Genomic DNA, 12,463 nt, shown 5'->3' with positions numbered 1-12,463 from the left:
GGATCTGAGATACATCAAAACTGACGGTCCAAGATGGAGTTAGGTGCTATAGTGTTAGACAGGGATATCAAAGCTCGATGCGCTATGATGAAGCGACCGTTGGATGATGGAATGGATCTGATCTGACGGTTAAGAAGGAAAACGGGTTTGGGTATTGAATTTTTGGTTTAGGATATGGGTTTGGGTTTAGGAAATGGATTTGGGCTTAGGTAATCTTGAGCCCACTTCTTCTTTAAGAATAATTTCTTCCTTTTTTAGCCCATTTTCATCCTTGGGTCTTCCATACCGCGTTCTTCACTTCTTTTCCGCTAGAGATTCCTCCGGCTTTTTCCCGTGTCTTTGCTCTTTTCGCTCCGTGAGTTAACCAAGCTTCATTTAGTACCTAAAAATGCAAAATTAATTAATAAAAATATTTATTCTTGAAAACAACGAAAACACAGAATATTAGATAAAATGGAGCGTTAGTGCAAAAATGATGAGTTAAATGCCAATAAAAAGGTGCAAATATATACAATATTTGGCACTCATCAATCTCCGATAGGCAAGATGAAAAGTAGTCACAAACATCTTCGTCCCATCGTTTGTGATTCCACAATATCTTGTTTCGCTACCATACGATTAGGATTATTGTGAGGTGATTGATACTTTTATGCTTTTCTTTGGGAATATAAGTCTGGTATATCAATTAGTTACTGTTCACCTTGATTTATCAAAAAACGGAATAAAACTCATAGGTTTGTCTGTGGGAGACAGATTTATCTATTCAACAGACTTTTCTGTGTGAGACAGATTGGTTTATCAAGTATTCGACTTTGGATCGTATCAACTCTTAGTTGTGGGTGAGATCAGCTAAGGGAATCAACTGCGTAGAGTCCTGCTGGGATTCAGAGACGTAAGGAGCGCAACTGTACCTTGATCAATATGAGATTGGTTAGGGCTAAACTACATTCCAGTCTGAAGTTAACTTGGAGTAGGCTAGTGTCTGTAGCGGCTTAATACAATGTGGTGTTCAAATCTAGACTAGGCCCCGGGTTTTTCTGCATTGGCGTTTCCTCGTTGACAAAACTTCTGGTGTCTGTGTTATTTCTTTCCGCATTATATTTGTTTATATAATTGAAATATCATAGGTTGTGCCTAAGTTCAATCAATTGTGAATCCAACCTTTGGTTGTTGATTAAATTGATTGACACTTGGATATTGGTTTTTTATTACCGTCCAAGTTATTTCTTATATTCAATCGGGCTCGCAAATTCCTATTTGTTTGATTGCAGATAGAATTAAGAAATTGAGATATATCTCTTTGATATACCTTTCTTAAGATTGAGTTTGGCTGTCTAGTAGATTCTCTTGAAAGTATATTGGAGTTAGTCCATACAGATTGCTAAGCAAATTATTGTGTGTGGTTGTTAGTCCCCTTCTTTTTCATGAAGATCAATGGAGAGTGGGTATTAGCGATAGCTGATACCGGTGCTACAAAGTCCTTTATTCATCCAGACGTTGGCTTGGAATTGAACTTAACAGTTACTAGCGCGTGTTAACGCATAACCACAAACCAGTCGAGGGAAAGTTCGCAATGTAGATGTTCAAGTTGGAGAATGGAAAGGAAAACTAGATTTTCTAGTGATGGTCATGGATGATTATGACCTGATATTGGGCATGAATTTCTTTTGGGCGGCAAAGGCGTCGCCATTACCTCATAGAAATGGGATATTGATGCAGCACCCTCAATACCCATGTTTTGTCTCTATGGTGAGGCAAAGTGAACCAGACAAGAAACTTAAGCCATATTTTTCTGCGATTCAGGTGAAAGAAGGTATGCGACAAGGCTTGGGTACTTTCCTAAGCGTGTTGGTTGAGATCAAACCAGGAAAGGTAGTAGAAGTTGAGGATGAAGTACTTGAGGTCTTAGAAGAGTTTGCAGACACGATGCCTACAGAACTGCCTATGACGCTACCACCGCGGCATATGATCAACCATATGATTGAGTTGGTGCCAGGGGAGAGGTCGCATGCGCAAGCATCATATCGTATGTCACTTCTAGAACTTGAGGAAATGTGCAAACAGATTTCTGAATTGCTGGAGGCAGGATATCGTGTAATGCTATTCGGCTTGACGAATGCTCCTGCAACTTTTTGCAACCTGATGAATAATGTGTTTGCTGAGTATATTGACCGCTTTGTAGTAGTATACTTGGACAACATAGTTATTTACAGTGAGACTTTGGAAGAGCATGTGATGCATCTTCGCAAAGCTTAAGGAGGCAAGTTTGTATGTGAAGAGGGAAAAGTGTGAGTTTTCCCAAACCACAATAACTGTCCTTGGCCATATGATATCATAAGGGTGCGCGCATATGGACCAGAAAAAGGTGGAGGCCATTTTTGATTGGCCTGGGCCAAAGAAGCTAGGAGAGCTCCGTTCTTTATTGGGTTTAGCTTACTATTACAGGTGCGTTATAGTTGGCTATTCAAAGAAAGTGGCCCCATTGACAGATTTGTTGAGGAAGGACAAATCATGGGCATGGACGACGAGTGTCAGCGGTCATTCGATGCATTAAAGGAAGCGGTCTCGACAGAACCAGTTCTTCACTTGCCTAGCTTCGATGTACCATTTGAAGTGCACACTGATGCTTCATACATGGATCTAGGGGGAGTCTAGTTGCAAGATGACCATCCGGTAGCTTATGAGAGTCGTAATCTTAACACTGTTGAAGTCCGATACACTGTGCATGAGAAAGAGATGTTGGTAGTGATACATTGCCTAAGAACATGACGCCATTATCTGTTGGGAACTTATTTCATCATAAGGACGGATAATGTGGCCATTACGTTCTTTTCCATCCAGAAGAAATTTGCCAAAACAAGCAAGGTGGCTTGACTTTTTGAGCGAGTTCGACTAAAAGTTTGAGCATAACCCATGAAGGCTTAATTTTGTGCCAGATGCGTTGAGAAGAAATTTGGTGGCAGAATGTGTGACAACACTGACCACGATAGAGACAGAATTGTTGCCTCGAATCAAAGAAGAGATGAAGACTGATCAGGCATGTGTGCACCTCACTAAGCAGATCTGTGATGGGATCGTTCGTCGATATTGGGTAGATGATAGAGTCATCTATGGCGAAGGAGGAAGAATTTATGAACCTAATTCGGGTGGACTGAGAAGGGAACTCTTGCGAGAGACGCATGATTCCATTTGCTAGAAGAGTATTTTCGTCATTATGTAACTGCAAGTCAGGGAAATCGGGTGACATTGATGGATATGACCCAATTTTGTTACAATTTGCACAAGCGTTCATCAACGGAGTTGAGTCCTTTTGAGTTGGCAACTGGACAACAACCATTAACCCCTCATGAGGTGCCAAAGGCAAAGAAGCAAGGCTCCTGTCCAGTAGTGTATCGCTATGCAAGGTCTAAAACGGAGATGACTGAGCAAGCGCATGACAGTTTGTCCACGACATAAAGAAGGATGAACAAATATGCTGATTTACATTGCAGAGATGTGGAATTTGAGGTGGGAGATATGGTGTTGTCAAAGCTAACGCCCCAAATTTGGAAGAAGATTTCTAGCAAGATCGTGCATAGATGCCTAATTCCAAAGTGCGATGGTCCTTTTGAAGCGATGAAAAAAGTTGGTAAGGTGGCTTACATACACGTTTTGCCGGAACGATCGAAAGTGAATCCCACTTTTCATGTCATCTTCTTTAAAAAGTACCATCCTGATTTGCTGGATACTTCGAGACTACAAGTGAAGCGTGCACCACCAGTAATTAATCAGATCACAATTCGACAAGCAAGTTGAGGCTATACTTGATGATCGAGTTGAGGGGAAAAGTAAGAAGAAATAGGAGAACTTATTTTTTGATAAAGTGGCAAGGTTTTCCAGACTCTGAAGCTTCTTGGGAGAAGGATACTACATTGTGTCAATTTGAAGAACAAACCCAGGCTTACCTACAATAAAAAGAATCGACGAGGTCGTCGAGTTCAGAGCTGGTGGGGAGGTCTATGACATGGCTGTCAAGTGGCCAAGTGGAAATGCACAACAGTTGCGCATTATCATTAACTTGGCCAAGGTCAGATATGTAGGGAGCATGTCTGAGTTGCAGCTAGACAATGACATATGCCAAACAGGGTTTGGACATGGCCAAAGATGCGAGTTTAGCATCAAGAGATACCAAATGATTTTGACATATAAACTGTATGCATGAGGCGTGCAGGCATGAAAACAAGACTTGCGTTAGCTTACTTGCATAATTAATTGGCAGAATGATGCTCAACAATGATTGCGGGACTTTGACTGGCAAACACAATCGTTGTGCAACAAGGCTGGATGATATGTGTCGGGCACATGGCCTTGACGGTTTCAAGTTAGTTACACGGAAGTTGTTTTGCTTTATGCTTTCTTAAAGGATATGAAGGGCTTGTTTGGCTTTAGGCGAACAGTCAGGTAAATTGGCACAGTTGGCCAACTGCCTTGTAAAGTAAATATGTAACTTCCTGACGTTTACTTGTATATAGCCTAAGACATGAATGAAAAACACAGCTACATATTTTATTTTTTTTTATTTTGTTTTGCCATTCTCCAACAGAACTCCATCTAGCCTAAGACATGAAACCGCAGGGAAAGATGTATATGTTTGAGCTTCAATGCGTTAATTCGCTAGTTAAAACAAGGATCAGTGCGACAATTTCAGCTCAAGGTAACATTATCGACATACAGCACTGATATCTGCTATACGGAAGAATCTAGATGAGTTGCAAAGACTCAAGTTATTAACCAATCATAAAATACTTGGCAATACAATTACTCAGTAAGGGCAGTTATAATTAGGTTCGACTCAGCCAGCAAGTGTCCCCATATTATCAGAGTATACAAAATCTGAACATTCTAATTCATAACGGCAAAATCCTGAAAATGGATTGAGAAAAGGATGACGTGATAAATTGATAAATTAAAGGAGATTGCTCAGCTCAGCAGGTGTACTATGGAGTCCTCAGACACTCATCACAGAAATCCACTTTTGTTTCATTATTTCTCAAATCTAACACATTATTATCAGGCCTAAGAATACAAGTAATCCCTTATACCATGATGAGAAACATGTAGAATGCAATAGATAGTATATACAATTGTTATCACAAGGACTTGTATGTTTGAGCCTCAATGCGTTAAATCCCTAGTTGAACAGCAATTAGTGCAAAAATCTCAGCTCAAAGTTCATTATCGGCAACATACGTCACTGGTCTTCATTCCTTAGATATGACTGGAAAACGAGTGCCAGTGAACGCTGGTCTTCTTTCCCTTCTTTCCTCAGATGAAAGTGGTTTTCTCCTTCCAGCTCAACCTTGTGTAGGCCTACATCCTCAGCCCAAATCAGAGCTTCTTCCAGTGCAAGCCTACATGTTTAGCTTGCTTCCCTTGATATCCTTGCGATGAACTTGGACTCCCTGTAGTTTCCAGACCAATCACAGATTATAAGTCTCATACTAGTCATATTTCTAACTCTATCAGATGTTTCGAATCAGTGGTGGTCATCACTGTTACTATCAATGATATAAGCTTCAAATATGGTAGCTGCATCTTGCAAGTAACCAACAAGCTACAACTACATAGAATAAGTAACTAACCAGCAACAAAATTTATAAGCCTCAGAATTGCAGAATTTGTCACCAAGGCGTTAAGCCATTCAGTCCCGAAAGATGGTGTTCTTTAAATCAGATATCCTCATAGGCTCAGTAGCAAAACATAAATCAAGATCACTATTTGTTACGAAGATCAACACGAAAAGAAATATATGTCTCATGGCCAGTCCCAAGAGGTAATGGCCACAACGCAGCTCCCCAAGGCAATGGAATATGAGACCGCCCGAAATGGAGATTTTTCAACCGTCAACATATCAGGCTTTGTGTGTGACGTTTACGGAGGATTTTACAAACATAACTGGTTTGCTCCAATCAGTGAAAGAGAGATTTTTGCCAAAACCTCCCCCGTCAAAAGACAAATTAATATTGAATAATCATAAGATTTGCCACATATATTATTATTATTATTACAAAAGAACAAGCATACGAACACATGTGACTAAGAAACCATTTGTCCCATGAAAACCTCCACAATCAATAAAAGCAAAAACTCGGTCAAACACACCCAAAAGAGATGAAAAGAAAATTGAAATGGCCGGTGAATACAAAACATAGAATCACAGAACTAATATGAGACTGTACAAACAACGATGGAACTCCGACGAGAACTTAATTTCCTACGTTTACCATCCCCATCAAAAATAAAATGTACAGAACAAACAGACCTAGTACAAAAAAGACTTTTAACTTTGATTTAGAATGCCTCAGAAAAACAGCCAAAGGTTAACATCAAAGAAATCAGACCGTAATTCCAAATAAGTTTTGATCCTCACAGGCAGTCAATAAATCTTCAAAACTATGAACTTCAAAAGAAAATGTAATCACACAAAACGGCTCTGTAAATGAAGGACAAATCAGTGTACAGATTCCTATCAAGATGCGAAACATGAAATTTGTGTAGGTCCAATCATAGCATTGACGGTCATTGTCTTTTTGACTATAGTCAACGTGGCTCGGACCAAAAAAGGAAAAAGAAAAAAGAAACTTGCAATATTTGATTATAAACATATATCCTCAGGTACCCTTCTCAAATCACAAACACAGCAGAAACACGATAACAACCACCACCGCGGGTGCTAATCTCAAGAGACCTTTAACCTTATAGTGAGTGAGATCATAAGAACATTATAATGAAATTAAATTATACTAAGAGCAACACATGAAGATTCATATCTGGTATCATATATACGGCCTAAGAATAAAAGTAACCCCTTAAACAATTAACAGAGACCTGAAGAATCGGTTAAGTATATGTGCTAAATTGCTAATCATGTAAAATATTAAAAACAGAATATACAATTGTAATTATCATGAATAAAGACTTGTATGTTTGAGCTTCAATGCGTTAAATCGCTAGTTAAACAGCAATTAGTGCAAAAATCTCAGCACAAAGGTTCACTATCGGCAACATACAGCACTGATGTCGCTATTGCAGTGTAAACGCATCAGCGACTCTAAAAATGTTGCCTTATGGCTAGCAGACTAGCAGTTTATACTCCAGACAGTACAATCAGGATGAGTTTCAAAGATTCAGAGATTCAAATCATTAATCATAAATAATTATTAGCTATTATGGCTAAAACAAGGGGACAATTGATTACAGAGAGATTACTCAGTAGTGGCGATTATAATTAGGTTCGATTCAGCCAGCAAGTGTCCTCAGCTTAATTCAGAAGAGGGAGCTTGTATCCTAATTGCAATCCTTCACTTACAAAATTTTCCCAAAATATCGGTATAAATCGGTATAAATTAAAAACATTCAAATTCGAAATCTTTAAAACCCAAAATCGAGAATTGATAAAATTAAAAGAGATTGCTCAGCTCAGCGGGTGTATCGACACGCAAATAATTTTCTCGAATGGGAAAAACCTGCAATCCGGTCTGTTGAGCTTGAATTTTATGGAGTCATCACTGCAATCCCCCCATTTATTTCACTACTTTAAAACAATGCGACTCAAAAATGTTAAGATTACTCCTTCCTGTCTAGGAATGGCATTGGGATACAAGTAATCCCTTAACTATTACAAGAATATCTATGCTAATGGATAGTATATACAGCAACAATTATAATGAATAATAATGAATAAGATTGTATATATGTTTGAACTTCAATGCGTCAAATCGCTAGTTAAACAGCAATTAGTGCAAAAATCTCAGCTCAAGGTTCATTATCGGCAACATACAGCACTGATGTCGCTATGGAAATGTAAACGCATCAGCGACTCTAAAAATGTTGCCTAATGGCTAACAGTTTATACTTACAGTAGAATCTGAATTGAGAATCACCAATCCACAAATTTAAAACATTCATCAATCATAAACAAAACAAGGGGAAAATCGATTACTCAGTAGTGGCGATTATAATTAGGTTCGATTCAGCCAGCAATTGTCCTCAGCTTTAATTCAGAAGAGGGAGCTTGTTATCCTCATCGCAATCTTATTTTAATTTCCCCCAAATTATCAATATATATAAACATTCAGATTCAAAATCTTAAAACCCTAAAAATGGACTGAGAATTTGATAAATTAAAAGAGATTGCTCAGCTCAGCGGGTGTATCGACACGCAAATAATTTTCTCGACCGAGAAAAACCTGCAATCCGGTCTGTTGAGCTTGAATTTTATGGAGTCATCACTGCAATCCCCTTTTATTTCATTATTACCAGTTCTCATATCTAAACCCTAAAGACAACATAAAATGGTTTTTCAGGTCTATAAACCCTAAATAAGTTTCAAAATATACCAGGAAGAGACAAATCCAAAGAAGAAAAATCAAACTCAAGATTATATAAGAGTCTCCCAACATTGAACTTTAATCTGTGCCTCTAGAACAAAGCATCCAAGAAATCGATCAACAGATCTCAAACTCTTGAAGCCGAAAGAGGAGGCAAAACTGTAATCAATCAGAAAAATGAAAAACAATCAATTTAAAGAACGAACTTTACTAAGAAATAATTCACATTACAGGGATGAAGAAAGGAAAAAGCGGCACCAGAGTTGATAAGATAACAAGTGACTAGAAGTTTATTTATATAGGAGAGAAGAAAGCCATAAAACCAAACCCTAAACCTGTGCAAATACTTGAGCACTCAGATTTTGGAGGAAGGCAGTCTTCAAGGCACTACATGGCCTAGTTAGCAATTCGGAGAACGCCAAACATACGGGTATTATTCGGATCGGTAAAAATCAAATTCCGTCAAAAATCCGGTCAACGGTTCGTGAATCGACAGTAAGTCGGAACGGTATACGTACGTGTATAATTCGATTTAGAAAAACGAGTTCGGCATACAAAATTCGGCTATTAAAAAGGATATTTTTAGCGTAATATAGAAAGGGTATATATATAATTTATGAATATATGATTAATATAAGAATTATAATCAACAAACACGAAGTGGCTCAATGGTTTGCAAATGCTTCAGTGAGCTTGAGGTTAAGGGATCAAACCTCTCTGGCCATAAACATTTTAAGACACCTTTTATCAAGGGGAAATTGGCCATGGACTTTCGTAGTGGGTTTAAAAAATGTTGGATTGGCCATATAGTTAGCGTACTGTGTTCATAGTTTCAAACAGACGGCTATAATACGCGCATTGGGTCGTTCCCAAACTATTCGCGAATAGTTCGGCGAATTGCTAACTAGGCTACATACATGGACACAATGGTAGCATTTTTTTTTAAATAAAAAAGCTTAGATTGAAGGCCTAAAAGTGATACACGGTAGAGATAGTGGCCAAATCTAAGATACCTTTTATCAAGGGGAAATTGGCCATGGACTTTCGTAGTGGGTTTAAAAAACGCAGGGCTCGGTAGTTAATGAACCTAATAAGCGTCAAACAAAAGACAACTGGACGAATCGTTTGGACGACTTATTCGCGAATTCGTATAATTCGTGCATAATTCAGATTGGCCATATAGTTAGCATACTGTGTTCGGAGTTTCAAACGGACGGGCCATAATACGCGCATTGGGTCTTTCCCGAACAATTCGCGTATAATTCGCGAATAGTTCGGCAAATTGCTAACTAGGCTACATGGACACAATGGTAGCATTTTTTTTTAAAATAGAAAAGCTTTAGGTTGAAGGCCTAAAAGTGATACACGGTAGAGATAATGGCCAAATCAGTGCCCCTGTTCCCATGGTTAAGATTCTTACAGTACATAACAAGGTTTAGCGAATTTAAATTTTGAAGTCTATGAATTATTTTAAGACCCAAACAAAAAAAAAATAACATGTTTTGATCATTCTCTTTTCTTCTAAGAGTTTCATGATAGCTGAGATGAAAACTTCCTTGGACAACATTGTGATACAACATAGAGAAACGAATAAGAATTTCCGTGGATTCAGCTTGTATTTTGACATTGTTGTGTTGCAAATCCTTGACCCAGTCGAAACCTAAGTCTGCTCTTCCTATTTCTCCTCCTTCTCCAAAGTATCATGAATATCCTCTAGTCTCAATTGTGTTTCCTGCAAAATACAAAGTTGTTAGAGCAGTGTAATAAGCAAGACTTTCTGGATCCTGTAAGGTACAGAATTTTTATAAGTATGCCAAAGTTACCCCTTTGGTCTGGTTCAAGAGTGTAGTTTGTTATATCCTTATGACTATGAGCACCACTCTCCTCGGAATGGTATACAAAGTTGAGGATGTGGTTCTGAATGTGATGGACTCTGTAATGGTTTCATAGATGCTGTTAAATGCTGGTAATGGTTTGTCTGGCATTTGGATGAATGTGATTGAAAATAAAATAACATCTAGAGCCTTCTAGATGAACCAGCAGGTAGTTGCATAAGTGTTATAGTTATCATCAGTGTTGCCAGAGTTTAACCAAGAGTTTAACCAATCCATGAAGTTTGTGTTGCAGTCAAACTTCCCATGGAGAGGTCCAAGTAAAAGATTCCAGACTGAATTGGCAGCATGACAATTTAGGAACAAATATATCATAGTTTCCTCCCCACTATTGCATAACTGACATATTGGATCAATGTAGTGGAGAATGCTAGTATATTTAGCGTTGGTAGGGAGGATTCCATGAGCACATTTCCATAAGAAAATCTGGATCACTGGAGCAATGTTCATCTTTCATAAAACATTCCAGTTGCTGGTTTGGTAATCATTTCTATAAAGATTATCCATCTTGGACTTGTAGAGATAATTGACAAAGAAATTTCTAGAGTTAGTGAGATTCCACACTATGTTATCTTCCTCTCCTATATGATGCTCAGTTTGAAGAACGGTATTAGCATTGGATGAGTTGAACCAAGAATGTATCAGGGGAGCATTTCAATCACCAGTAGAGAGCATAAGGTGCTTCACCCTTATTAACTCAAGAAGGAAATTAGAAGGTTTAGTGAGAGTAGTTGCAATGTTTGGCACCCAGATATCCTCCAAAATGTTGATTTTCTTCCATTTCCAACCTTCCGGGAGTTGTGATGTTGTATATTGTTGATGCCTTCCAATATGCCTTTCCATATCCAAGAGTCCCCATCCTTAGGTTTGGTGTCCATTTTAAGAACATTTCTTCCAGTGAGATATTTAGTATCCATCAGCTGGTACCATAAAGCGTCTTTCTCAGTCTCCAATCTCCAACCAATTTTAGTTGTCATGAAGCTATTAAAGTGCTCAATATTCATGAACCCAAATCGTCCCATGTCTTTGAGTTTGCAAACAACAGTCCAGGATTTAGGGTAGTAACCTTTAGGATTATTTAAAGATTTACTCCAGAAGAAGTCTCTTTGCAACTTGTTTAAATATTGACGGTTTTTTTAGGGTGTTTGAAGCAGTTCACCCGGTATATGCTGGCTGTAGAGGTGAGAGAGTGATGACTACATACCTACCAGCTGGGTTGAGAGGGGTATTTTTCCAACTAGATAGTATGAGCTTTAGTTTATCAACTCCTGGATTGAAAGAAATAATTTTTCTTCTATGAGTAAGGAGAGGAGAGCCAAGATATTTATCATTCAACTGAAGGACTTGGACCCCCATATTATTGCTAAAAATGGGGATAAGACTTGGGTCAGTGTTTTTGCTGAAAAAACACCAGATTTTTTGAAGTTGATTAGCTGACCAGAAGATTCATTAAACAATTTGAGGATATCCATAAGGTTACGGCTTTCTATCTTTTTGGCTTTGTAGAAAATCGTACAGTCTTCAACAAACATGAGATGGTTGATGGAGGGCGCATTTTTGCAGATATTGATGCCATCTATAAGGCCCATTTCCACAACTTGGATTAGAGTTCTGGATAGAGCTTCCATGCAGAAAAGAAAAAAGGTAAGGGGAAAGAGGGTCACCTTGTCTTAGCCCTCTAGAGGGTTTAAAGAATTTGTCTGGAGAGCCATTGATGAGGACAACAGAGGTGGTGGTAGAGATGAACTGATAAATTTTTCCACGCCAGTGATCATTGAAACCTATTCTCTTCATAATAGACAGTAGGAAGTCCCAAACTGTCAAAAGCCCCGTCCATGTCAATTTTAATACCCATACTACCATTAATTTTCACCTTTTGACCTCTTTTTGATCTCATGGTATGGATAATTTCATGAGCTATGGCTATGTTATCAGAGATTTGTCTTCAAGTTATGAAAGAATATTGGTAGGGGGATATGATTCTGTTGAGGTAAGGTTTTATTCTTTGAGCTAATAGTTTGGAAATGATTTTGTAGGTGGCGTTGCAAAGACTGATAGGTCTGAAGTGGCTAGGGGAAGAAGGGTTTCCAATCTTAGGGATAAGAGATATATATGAAAGTGAAGTTAATTTCTTTGAGCATGTGACCAGAGGTGAAATTTTTTTAACCATTTTTGTAATGTCTTCACCTAATATGTCCCAAT

The 12,463-nt window shown here is 38.3% G+C and overlaps 1 long non-coding RNA gene and 7 other non-coding genes across 8 annotated transcripts; all 8 read right to left on the bottom strand.

The window, feature by feature from the left end:
* Positions 1 to 4,995: 4,995 nt before the first annotated feature.
* Positions 4,996 to 8,619, bottom strand: LOC113276322. Its single transcript, XR_003324288.1, has 2 exons — positions 5,622 to 8,619; positions 4,996 to 5,441 (listed from the first exon to the last, which is right to left on the bottom strand). It is a non-coding gene; the product is annotated as an uncharacterized LOC113276322 (long non-coding RNA).
* Positions 5,638 to 5,728, bottom strand: LOC113276661. The gene has a single exon (XR_003324596.1). It is a non-coding gene; the product is annotated as a small nucleolar RNA SNORD96 family (small nucleolar RNA).
* LOC113276908 lies at positions 6,333 to 6,415 on the bottom strand. The gene has a single exon (XR_003324699.1). It is a non-coding gene; the product is annotated as a small nucleolar RNA snoR77Y (small nucleolar RNA).
* Positions 6,450 to 6,596, bottom strand: LOC113276933. The gene has a single exon (XR_003324720.1). It is a non-coding gene; the product is annotated as a small nucleolar RNA snoR2/U65 (small nucleolar RNA).
* LOC113276659 lies at positions 7,245 to 7,341 on the bottom strand. The gene has a single exon (XR_003324594.1). It is a non-coding gene; the product is annotated as a small nucleolar RNA R30/Z108 (small nucleolar RNA).
* Positions 7,448 to 7,555, bottom strand: LOC113276900. The gene has a single exon (XR_003324691.1). It is a non-coding gene; the product is annotated as a small nucleolar RNA Z107/R87 (small nucleolar RNA).
* LOC113276971 lies at positions 7,978 to 8,076 on the bottom strand. Its single transcript, XR_003324753.1, has one exon. It is a non-coding gene; the product is annotated as a small nucleolar RNA R30/Z108 (small nucleolar RNA).
* LOC113276898 lies at positions 8,171 to 8,278 on the bottom strand. The gene has a single exon (XR_003324689.1). It is a non-coding gene; the product is annotated as a small nucleolar RNA Z107/R87 (small nucleolar RNA).
* Positions 8,620 to 12,463: the final 3,844 nt, after the last annotated feature.

Source organism: Papaver somniferum, chromosome 4 (assembly GCF_003573695.1).
Source record: "Papaver somniferum cultivar HN1 chromosome 4, ASM357369v1, whole genome shotgun sequence".
In the NCBI taxonomy this organism is placed as follows: domain Eukaryota; kingdom Viridiplantae; phylum Streptophyta; class Magnoliopsida; order Ranunculales; family Papaveraceae; genus Papaver; species Papaver somniferum.
Note: the sequence above shows the minus strand (reverse complement) of the source record. Positions and strands in the feature narration are given on the sequence as shown.